Consider the following 10,779-nt stretch of genomic DNA (forward strand, 5'->3'; position numbering starts at 1 on the left):
ATCTTATTTTAAATGTAATTTATTGAAACGTGCACTGGTTTCCCGATAAATGGCCCAAAATGGCAGGGATCCAGTGTGTGGACGAAAAATACCACAAGACCTGCAGAAATATGCCGAGATGTACGATGTGTACATGTCATGAACGTGTTTTGAATGCTACATGCTGTCCAACAATACTGGCCCAAAGTTGTAAACACATTCCGGTTGCCTTACAACTGTATTTAACGGCGCACTCTGATTTTTCTGGACTGCTGACAAAGTCCCATGAAAAATAGCTTTTGTCAGGTGGCAAGGATTTGTGTCCGCCGTTTTCCCCGCTCAAATACACAAATACTGAGTAAACAAAATTCCGCCATAACTTTTGTTTGGAAATGGATATGAAGATGGCCCATTGATTGTTGAGCCCCGAGATCGAAACTTATCCGTGTCGACGAGCTGCTTTTTTTACGTGCTTGCCACGTACATTCCTCAAATTGGCTAACATTGTTACTTTGAGCTTGTGCATTTGCACTGGGAAAAATGTTCCTACATTTTTTTTACTTGATTTTGATACATACAAAAACTTATTCTATGATACAACAAATTATTTATAGTTTATCGTGTGATAAAATTAAATTAATTTAGTAAAATAACTATTTAGTCTTTTTATTCTTATGTGCATTTTTCTTTCAGTGTAGATATATCTACCATTGTTGAGTCTTTCCTGCAATTTAGATGCAAGTGATAGGTGGCCGATTGGGTCCACTAAGTGGTAAGTGACAACATGGCGTATACGTAATAATACATTACGTATACGTAATACTAGAGTTGTACTAGAAAGCTTAGTGTTTCTCTAAATTAAATAAAAATATATTAAAAAAAATTACCTGGTTTCATCCAGTTTTATTTAATTGTTTGTATTTTCCTTGAATTTCCACCACACAACTGCGACACCTTTTTTTTCCTTATTTCCATTATTGCTTTTCCTTGAATGGGATGCGGTGGCTTTAGTTATTCATTTCGCTATTTCGCCATGTGGTGCCACTTCCGTAATGAATTTGAAATCCAGGCGAATTTCAATGAGCCTACCCTCTTCAAACAATTAAGGCTGTGTGGCTCGAAAAGACCCGGCATCTCGTCTGGTTGTGTTTTGTTTACAGATTTAACTGCCAACTGGGCTGCTAATGGTCGCATGGAGACCTATATAAATGGCCAAATAGATGAGTTTATGGCGTCAGATGCTCTGATAGGGTAAGACACTAACATGACGGAGAAACAGCCTGGATTCATATTTTTCAAACCTGAAAAATACACAATGTATTCATTAAAACCATTTTTGTTTACTATTTCACTATTTTATGACTTTACTATTACATTATTATAAATTTTCTTTTTATTAAGTTAGTATTATTACTAACTTATTATAGTTTACTATTGTAGTGTGAGGAAACGAAGCCTTGGTTGATGTTCATATCCTTGGGTAGGAGTTGCCGTTACTTGGCTTGGTCAAAGGCTATCCGGCATGATTTCTGAAGATATTATTCATAACATGGCTAATACTTGTCGGATCGACGAGTGTTATACCTTCTCGATCTTATACTTTAGATTATTATTATTCCTAATCAAAAACTGGACAACTAAAAATTCTGATTCGTGAATGGTATTCACTTCCCAATTATTATTTCTAATTCCTAGAAAACTAAATAATAAATAAATAAATCCATGATCAGACATTCTTAAAATTTAAACGGCTGCTTCCAAGTATTTTGACACCACAATTAAGTGAATCACAGAAATGTTCCCCTCCCACACAAATAAATCAGGTAATTTGCATTTCAATGAATGCCTAAGCTCCTGCTGAGTGTCAGCCGCTTTTATGCGCCAATTTGACTTTAAATATCTGCGAGGCCATTTATAAAATTTTATAGACAACCGACGAAGAGTTTTACGTTTACATCTGCCATTGACTCGCTTTTTTGAAGACGAGTCTGAGCAACCTCTGCAATCTTTATGTAGTCAATAATAGCTCCGGATTGCCAAAAAGTTATGTCAAATATTTATTTAATAAGCAACCTGGAACAACCGGCAGGAACAAACTTGGGCGTTGTGCGCGGGCGAATTTAATAAAAAAGTTAAAAGCTGCGTACTAAATAAAATACCGTGGGACGGGCGTAGGATAAAGTTTTCTGAAGAAGATCAACTTTTTCTTCTCCGTTAAAGGGAAGTGAATGGAAATAGACGAAACAAGGGGATAGGTGACTCTTCTAAGGCATTAATTTGATAATTCCAAACACCGAGCGTTACTCATACGCCCCATTTAACAATCTGTGACTCGTAGCCAAGTAGCTGAAATACAAACACGTTTTAACTGCTGGTTGTTGGTTAAATGGCCTAAAAGTAGACAACAAAAACAGACAGGACTAAGAACTTCTAAGCACCCCAATCATTGGTCTTAAAAGCAATTGCCAAAGAGTTGGTTGTTATCCGACTGCATCCTTCGGGCTATATTCGGGGATTATCGTTAAAGTTTAGTGTGAAAACAAATATTTGCATATTTGTTGCGAATTTGCTTTATGTCCAAAACTTATCGCTAATCGTCGAGACAATCGGCTAATTTACTTTGCAAGAATTAGACTTTGCAAGCCAAAGCAGTTAAAATTCTTTTGTGAGAAAATGAAAAATGCTCCAGGCACGTATTAAATTTCCAAGATTTCCAAGGAAGTGCGTTATTATTTACATTAAAGGTAATTGCTTATATTTAAAATAAAGGTACACTTCAAAACCTATCCTATTGAACAGAACTCTGTTCATTGCTTTCCGTTTGGTTCATCATTATTGTTTATATTCCTTTCGAATTGTCCATGCTTAATTAACAAAGTTTCCATTTTCCATTTGAAGGAAAAACTGCGAAAACTCAGTTAATCAAAAGGAGGGAAAACTTTTTCATCTGAACAGTTCAATTAATTTTGCCAGTGGGACTATTAGTTGTGCTCTCCTAAATAAAGGAGTAAATATTTTATAAAGTCAGTGTTTTAATTATTCAAGTTTCAATAACACCCACATACAGGTGCAATAGAGCTTTGAATGTTTGTCGAGTTTTTCAATTTCAATGGCGGGCAATGAAAGCATGAAAGAAAGCAATAAAATGAGAAGCCACAAAAAACACCAGAACGATGGAAAGCCGATACGATGCGATATTTTTTATGGGTTTTCATTTGCATTGGGAAGTACAAAAGCCCCGCAAACAAAATCGCCAAATAAACTTGTAACCAAAATGATTATACCCTCTCACATTTGAAGTGATGAAAATTAAATAAAACTCTACCAACAGGGCCCTTTAAATAATATTAGTTAATAGTATAAATATTGGGATAGTGTAAAATATATTATTTGTTTAGGGTTATAAAACAACTAAGTTGAAGGACTCTTAATCAAAGTATCAGACAAGCCCCCAAGCAACAGGACACATTCCGACAGAGACACACAATGCAAAGCAAAAGCACACAACAAAACAACATCAACAAATTAGACTTTATGGAAAATGTATTGTATTAAAATGACTGGCAACAAACATATGAATACTCAATGACAATCCACGAATAACTCAATTTAAGGCGATTAGAAATGCAAATTAAAACACACACTTTGGGCCAATTCGTATGAACTTTAGAATTAAATGCATAATTGAATTACAGCCTTTTCTAATTGAATTTTCTAATCAATTCAGCATACACAATATGGAAGTGTGGCTAAAAATTATTCATTGAATTTAACATTGAATATCCTACACGCACCTTGAAGTAATTCTGGTACTGTTATGCAATAAAGCTACTTCTACCCTCCAGAAACTGCGGCAATCAGAAGACGTTTTCCTTCTTGGAATGGCAAGTCCTGTGCATAGTTGTATGAGGGGATTTTCTTCGTTCCGCTGCTCCATTGTCACACACAATAATTTCCGGTTGGCAATTTCCGTTGACAAGTGGGAAATTTGCCAAGCAAATGGCCAATAAACGGACGAAGGCGCAAGTATCGCGTCGGATTAACATGAGCCTCCCGAGGGTCAGGAGTCGCATTTTTACTCCTTATTGGAGGGACCGAAAAGGTCAAATTTGAGCCATATTGCAGCTAATAAAAAAAATGCACGAATATTGCTACATTACAGTGTAAAAATGGTAGTAGTTCACAACATAAAGGACTTTGGAGTCATCCTGACTGAGGACTATCTTTTATTACATTTCAGTTTCTGGTAAAAAAAAAAAAACAAAAATTTATAAAAAAAAATGTAATGCCTGGCTCGCAAAACTTCCAGAGCTATTGGGAAAATGTGGAAAGCGTAATGAACGCAAAAGTCAGGAAGGTCAAAGAAAAAAAACTGGGAAAACTCGAATAAGTCATGCAAATTGAGAAAGATAACTTAATTCCATTTAAATTGGGGATTAAACAAACAAAAATAGGTAGTGAGAGTAATTAATGGTCAAATTTGGTTGACAGTTTTTACGGTTGACACCATAACTCTGCTCGTATATCAAGTTCATGGTCCTTTGAAGTTAACTATCTCCTAGCCGAAATCCGCTTATAATTCAAGCTTTCAGACACCAGACTCAGTGTCTGCAATTCCAAGAGTTAACTCATGTTGGCATTATTTAATAGCTTCGTGATATGAGCCAACGAAACGAGTTGGCGAGCTTTTGTTGCCAAATTTATGGTCTCTTTTAAAGGTATATAAAATTATTTTTATTTAGTTGAAAATATTTTAAGAGGGCTGTAAGCTTCCGGAGCGAATTCATTTCAAGCGAGGGCATCATTTTTTTTACAGGAAGCTTAAATAAGGAATTTTTAGCTTACTTATCACTCTGATAGAGGTAATAATTTACACTTCGTTTGCCAGTGAAAAAATAAGAAATTATGGTAAGAAAAAAGCGCAATCTACTCGAGCTTTGGGCAGCTGGACGATGTCCTCGTAACACTAAGACAAACACGATTGCCAACATTTCCGCTACATTTATTTGCCGGAATTGCTCTCAATGTTTTGCGTTTACATCCAAAACACTCACCCTCCATCCTTGAAGTGTCCTGGCCGGGCTTAAAGCCTTTGCTCTGCTTGACTTGGCTTTGTGACCTGCAGCTGAGCTCTTGAATTATGAAAGCACATTAAGCATACGCCGCGTGTGACGAAACTAGCTGACCGCCACACGCCGCATGCCGCACGACCGCCATAAATAATAATAGCCCATTCTCTTTTTATCCCTGGCTATGTGGCAGCACTTCCGTTTCCGTTTCGGGGTCAACAGGGGCTTGTTTAATCACTTTATAGCTGCCGAGGATTGTACCCAGATATCTACATACGTATTCATAAATATTCAACCATAAAACCAGCTTATAAGGAATCTCGGTTAACCCTTTTTCAGCAAAAAATTAAAAGTATTCTGGATGTTAATGGTTTTTCGGATTTATTTATTAAAATTCTGTTTATTTCTTAAAATAAATTAATTTAGGTATAGGTTAACTATTCAAAACAAAATGTATAAAAATATAATAAAAGTTGAAAAAATAATAGTCTGTCTTAAGACTATCACGAACTGTCTGACTTGACACAAATCCTCTTAGTTCATTGGCATTTTTTACTTTTAGTCAATAAAAATAGTCAATAAAAAAGACATATTTTTAATCATTAACCAAGTGACATTCAAATTTCAACGGTTGAGTTGAATTGATTTATCCAGTGGAAATATTGAAATAAACCACATACTGACTTTGTTTGAGGGCAATTAATGGTCTGGCCCATTTAAATTAATTATTGGTAGCCGCAGGACTGTGATTTACGGGTGAATTAACCTCATTTATGGTTATAATAATTTCGGCCGTCATTGTCATTGCAAATGAGATTTCGTAATTGAAAATGTTTGCCAAAGTTGAGACGCGGTGGCGGTGACTCCCGGCTTTTTATTGCATTCGCTTTCATTAAGAGCTTAAGCGGAAATGTGCTTAAAACCAAATCCTCACGCACACACACAAACATGGCCAAGGATAAATGAAGTAAAACACACGCCACCCACACACGCACAGTTTTTAATAACTTCATGTGTGGGACATAAAAATGATTATTGTTAATTTTGCAACTCGGCTGCGATAATGAAAAGTAAAATGCCGCAAATTGAATCACTGTGCGGTGAATTCATTTTTAATGCTCTGCTCGCTCTCCCTACACATGTACATGTCCTACGTGGGCGCTCCTTTGTGTCTGTTCATGTGTTTGTGTGAGTGCAAGTGTATCTGGAAGGTAATAAAATAAGCCAGCGACAGTTTGTGGGGCACACTGTTGGTGCACGCCATCATCATCCGCCCAGGATGCCCCAAGGAGCCAAAGTAGATTTACCAGGACAACAAAAGGACAAAGAAGGGGAAAGAGATAGCAACCGTAATCATTATCCCTGTATGCAAATTCTGAATGCTGAATTCTGAATGTTTGAATAAATATAGCGACCTCGGGTACTTGTTTTCTCAAATATCAGGGAAACATAAAAATACACATTTATTTATGTAAAGCACAAACAGCCCAAAGATCTAAATGCAATGCCGCTTGCGGAGGCGTTGGCCAGGATAATGCTCCTGCCGCATGATCCCGGCCATAATTTAACCGATAGCCGAGCACCAAAGCTGCTGACACTGCGGCTCAGCAGTTGCGCGTAAAATTAAAAGCCAATATGAGGCATAAAATCCGCAAACGTGGCAACGTTATGCGGGCATACAGGACACCACCACCGACGCACCCACACCCATACCTTTTTTCCCCACCGGGGAACACCCACGGGAACACTCTCACTCTGAGGGCTTTGAGACAGCATTATTGTATCGTTACAGTGTTTGGTAACAGAATGGGCCATGGGGCAGGGAGCTGTGGAAACAGGAGTCGCTCTTGATTGCCGCCTGCCACTTGATATTACCAACAGCTAAAAATTATGGGTCTCGAATTAGAAATACCTTAGACTTAATAGCTCTTAGTCTTAATGATAAATAAATACAAGAAACTATAGTAAGAAACTAAGCCATCTTAAATAATCTATAATCTTGACAAAATCAGAATCTATGGATTAATTTTATTAGTCAATAACTAGCACTAGACAGAGCCTAGCATGTTCATTGATTCCTCCTCTACCCTGTTCAAAAAATTTAACACGGAAGGAGAAGGAGCTGAAGCAGAAGCCATGTGCCGTATGCCGTGTGCTAGTATTCCCACGGGTTCTTAGACAATATTTGCCTAGCATTCACCTGTCCCCAGCACATCCATACCACCCCCCAGCCAACCCCGGCGAAAAGTTCAAAGTAAAGGTGCGGCACCCGGCCGGATATCAAATATTTGCCGCCGCGCCCGCGCCTCCCAACAAGTTTAGTTATTTAGTTACGGCTGTGCACTCCATATATAATATATAGTACTCTTATTTATATACATATCGATATCCATTTGGGAATGGGGACGACATCGACTCACTCAGTGAATGCGTATTGACATTCGTATTCGCTCCGCTCAGCCGTGTCTCTTATTTTATTGCGAGTTCGATTCAATTGTCGATTCAATTGTGAAGTGAGGAAAGGTCAACCGTGAAATTTGCAAAAATTTGCATGGCAATCAGAGTGTGTGTGGATTGTGTGTAACACAATCTAGGTTCAAGAAAACATAAATAAATAGAGATAAAAATAAAATAAATAAGAAATTCAATAGGGACTTATTCTTGTAGACTTTTCCTTTGGCAAGTAAATAAAAAAAAAACATATTCCGGATGAGACACTTAATCAAGGAATACTATTTAAATTGCAGATGCAATTTAAGACTATTCAGGATACAAGATTCCTTTGACTACCCACTCGTCTTTGGCCCTTTTACCTTGATTGATTTTCACTCATTCGCAGTTTATCTTGCCGCGGTGGCAACTGCCTCGCTGAAAGCTGCTTGCAACATCTCGACAGGCCAGGGCCAGATTAACGCGTCTCCGCCAGAATCCCGGGTAATTTGAGCCGGGAAAAGCGCGGAAAACATTACGGGAATTTTGAAACTGCGACCGCCTTTTAAATACTATTGATGTTGCTGCAGGATGCTGCTGGTACTGGTACTGGCACTGTTGCCGCGGCTGATGTTGCTTCTGTGGCTGAGGCAGCTGGCTGACAGGCTGAGATTTATTACCTGGCACGAGGCTGGCTAACGTTAATAGCCAGGGGCTTCTCGGCGTGTCTTGTTATTGTTTTAAATGCTTAAAAAATTCTAGAGAATCCAGCACGTGTCCTGCGAGAGCGTCAGCTGCTAATGGCGGAATGTATTCCATGGGATCATGTGACGACGCCGCTCGGTCTGCACCATTTTCGTGGCCTGTTACCAACTTTGGCATTAATTAAATTTTGCCTTGACTTTAAGACGTCCTTGAGGTAGAAATCAGACGATGAAGGAGACTGAGTTCCTGTTTTTTGCTTGGGAATACCATAAAGACGATCCTTATGCGTGATTGACAACTTGTTTTGCATTGTGAGACTCAGGCATTGCCAGGACATTGTTCCAGGACATCATTCAGCTTTTGTCTGTCGTACATTGTCAAAGTTTTACGTCTGCTCCCCCACATACTCCTTCCCGGTTCCCTCCTGGCCACAATCCAATCAAGTCCTGGCTTTGCTGCCAGCCGAATTCCATTAACGAAATTCCTTCAAATATTTGCAAACGCATGCCAGTGATTGAAGTGGCGGGGGAAGCACTTCCGACTCCCGCCCTTTTCTTTTCATGTCCCATATCCCTATCTGTATCTGCATCTTCATTTTCATAATTTCGCATGCCAGGCCAGGCTGCCACATGTGGCAGGACAAAGCGTCGGCCGTAGCACGCAGAACGAGCGACTGGAAACTGAGGGCCAAATCAAAGCAACAGAAACTTCCACTTATGCAAATTTCAAAGTGATGACGACGAGGGCGACATCTGCAACTACGAGTATAAATCACCTACACAGTGGGGCATCCGTTTATGTTTAAATGTTATTTTTTTTAAATTTATCAATTAAAATATAAATAAATCTTTATTAAAGGTAGAGGTATTGGATTGTTATCCCTTAAAAAAATCTTTCTGGGCTTCTGAAATAATGCCTGTTTAAAAATGTGCCCTAAGACTTTAATTAGTTTAAAGACTACAAATTTTAAAAGCTTTTAGATTTTAAAATTATAACTCTTTTTCCCAAACACTGTGGCGTAGACACTTCGTAATATTCAAGTATGTGCAACATGCATTCCGGCACTTTGGCAACTTGTCTCCTCCATTGCTTTGGCCCTACGAGAGACAAATGTAATTTAAATTGTACAAAAACACTGGCAGATGACACGGATAAGGAGAGGCTATGGGGAGGAGCGGGCTGAGCGATGTCCTTACTGCGGCTTGGCAAGGATTATTGATTGAAACTGCTGGCTGGAATAAGTGAAACGATATGATATGAAATGTTTACTTTCCATATGCGGCTTGGATGAGAGGCTCTGACTCGTGGGAGTGAATGGGGAAAACTCTCCGGAGATTATTTTAGTTGGCTGAGTGGTTCGGAAATTCTGCAACTAACTTGGCTTGATTATAACAAAATTAATTATTCACCAACACAAGTGTCAATCATGTATTTTTAATGCACCAACTCATCCAGTGGAGCTCCTCTTTCCACTCGCCTGCCACAAGTTGTTCATTTAATTAAGCCAACTAGGCGCAACACGAACAGACAAAACAGCAACACGAAACAGTTTTAATTTAATGGCCAACATTTCGGAAATTTCTGCCACCGGGCTGAGATACTTTTCATTTAATTTCTAATTGACAATGTCAGGCAGGATGCAGCCAGCATCAGTCGGTTGCGAATATTTTGGCAATTGTATCATTTTGGCTGCGGGCTACCTACCTAGTATTTTCCAACTATAGCTTAATGAAATCCATTCTGGGTGTGCTGACAGTAATTATCGCAATTCGGGGGAGCCATGCTAAATTTTCCAACAGCTGCGGTAATCTGATGGCAAGAGGAAATCGAGGGTATTTGCATAATCAGTCGAAACATATTGCAATTAGGCACTCAATTCGAGCCAAATGAATTAATGAATAGACACAAATGCCTGGGTAGAGATCAATTTGGGATGGAAAAACCTATCAACCTGAACAAACAAGATAAATGTGCTGGATTCATTAAAGTTACAAGCTCTTAAAATTATTACTAAAACATAGTACATAGAGCACAAAAACCACATCGTTGGAAAAAATCAATGAAAACGACTACATTTCGTTTCTGACCCACAATGGATCAAAAAGTCTATTGTCATAATTACGGCCAGCATGGGCCAATTGCGGTTGTTTTGTAATATTTAAAAAACCATTAAGTTAAAAGCTTTGGGCCAGAGAATTAACAGAAAGCAATCGACCATAGAAAAATCAAAATTCGAATTTACAAACAGACTTTAAGGCGCCAATAAGCTTTGCTTTTTTTTTTGTTTGTTTGACATTAAAGAAATTTTTGGCAAAACAGATTTCCACATTATCTCAACCGCCTCCGCCGTCGACTCTGCCCCCAGCTCTACGCCCGATTCGATGGGCTTGGCTGGTTCTGATGTCTTGGCCCTTTTGCCAACACATTCGGCTCATTCATGCAGCTCGATTAGGTTCGAGAGGCGTCGAGTAGGATGTTATCCTTGTTGGTATCCAGATGCCTTAAGCGCTTTAACATTAGGCGACTTGACTACAAGAATGGCTTAAATTTCTTAAAGTAAGTACGTTTTAAAGAAATCTTTATTTTCCAAGGAGTT

Source organism: Drosophila ananassae, chromosome 2L (genome assembly GCF_017639315.1).
Source record: "Drosophila ananassae strain 14024-0371.13 chromosome 2L, ASM1763931v2, whole genome shotgun sequence".
Classification (NCBI taxonomy): domain Eukaryota; kingdom Metazoa; phylum Arthropoda; class Insecta; order Diptera; family Drosophilidae; genus Drosophila; species Drosophila ananassae.